A 1,649-nucleotide genomic window follows, 5' to 3' on the forward strand; every position below is an offset into this window, starting at 1 on the left:
CTATGGATGGGTTCGAGGTGATTGTCGGGATGGATTGGTTAGGTAAGTATGATGCCAGGATAGATTGCCATCAAAAGAGAGTGTCTTTAAAGGGTCCCAAGGGTGTTAGAGTGTCCTATAGAGGGTTTGTGGTAAAGCCTAAGTGTCGGTTCATAGCTGTGATGACTTTAAAGTCATGTTTGAGGAAGAAGTGTCCTTTGATTCTTTGTCATGTGAGAGATCACTGAGTAGAGGCACCGACAGCTTCTGAGATAGCTGTGGTTAAAGAGTTCGACGATGTTTTTCCTGAGGAGATACCAAGTTTGCCTCCTAAGAGAGATGTTGATTTCAGCGTGGAGCTTAAGCCGGGAACGGGTCCTATATCTAAAGCACCTTATCGTATGGCACCTAAAGAGTTGGCAGAGCTGAAAAAGCAGATACATGAGTTGCTAGGCAAGGGTTATATCAGGCCTAGTGTGTCACCGTGGGGAGCTCCAGTTCTTTTTGTAAAGAAGAAAGATGGGAGTATGAGGCTGTGCATTGATTACAGAGAGCTCAATCGTGTCACAGTGAAGAACAAGTATCCGTTGCCGAGGATTGATGACTTGTTTGATCAGCTTAGTGGAGCAGGTGTGTTTTCCAAAATTGATCTGAGGTCAGGGTATCACCAGCTGAGGATAGCAGATGAGGATATTCCTAAGACAGCGTTCCGATCTCGATATGGTCATTATGAGTATGTAGTGATGCCTTTTGGGTTGACCAATGCGCCAACAGCTTTTATGGATTTGATGAATCGGATTTTCGCACCGTTTTTGGATAGGTTTGTGGTTGTTTTCATCGACGATATCTTAGTCTATTCTAAGACTAAGGAAGAGCATGAGCAGCACTTGAGGATAGTTCTGCAGACCTTAAGGGATAATCAGCTTTATGCCAAGCTATCCAAGTGTGAATTTTGGTTAGAGGAAGTGGCTTTTCTGGCCCATGTAATATCTAATAAAGGGGTAGCCGTGGATCCTAGTAAGATTGAGGCCGTTACCAAGTGGGAATCGCCGAAGAATGTAGCTGAGATTCGCAGTTTCTTAGGTCTTGCCGGCTACTACAGAAGATTTGTGAAAGATTTCTCTACCATAGCGCGACCTATGACATCCTTGATGAGAAAGGAAGTCAGATTTGTTTGGGATGAGAGTTGTGAGACGGCGTTTCAGACCCTAAAAGAACGCTTGACCACAGCTCCTATCCTAGCCTTGCCAGAGGGTTGTGAGAACTTTGAGGTATATACCGACGCTTCAAAGAATGGTCTTGGTTGTGTCTTTATGCAGGGAGGGAAAGTCATAGCCTATGCTTCGAGGCAGCTGAAGCAATATGAGGAGAATTACCCTACTCATGATCTGGAGCTGGGTGCAGTTGTGTTCGCTCTTAAGATTTGGAGGCACTACCTTTATGGGGCAACTTTTAAGGTGTTCTCTGATCATAAGAGTCTAAAGTATATCTACACTCAGAAGGAGCTTAACATGCGACAGAGACGGTGGGTGGAGCTGATTGGAGATTATGATATGGAGATCATCTATCACGAGGGTAAGGCTAATGGTTTTGCAGATGCATTGAGTAGGAAGAGCGTTCATTCGCTATGTACAGCTATGTCCTTGCTGAAGCTGAGAGATGAGATATCT

The sequence above is a fragment of the Silene latifolia genome, chromosome 11 (genome assembly GCF_048544455.1).
Source record: "Silene latifolia isolate original U9 population chromosome 11, ASM4854445v1, whole genome shotgun sequence".
NCBI classification, from domain to species: Eukaryota; Viridiplantae; Streptophyta; class Magnoliopsida; order Caryophyllales; family Caryophyllaceae; genus Silene; species Silene latifolia.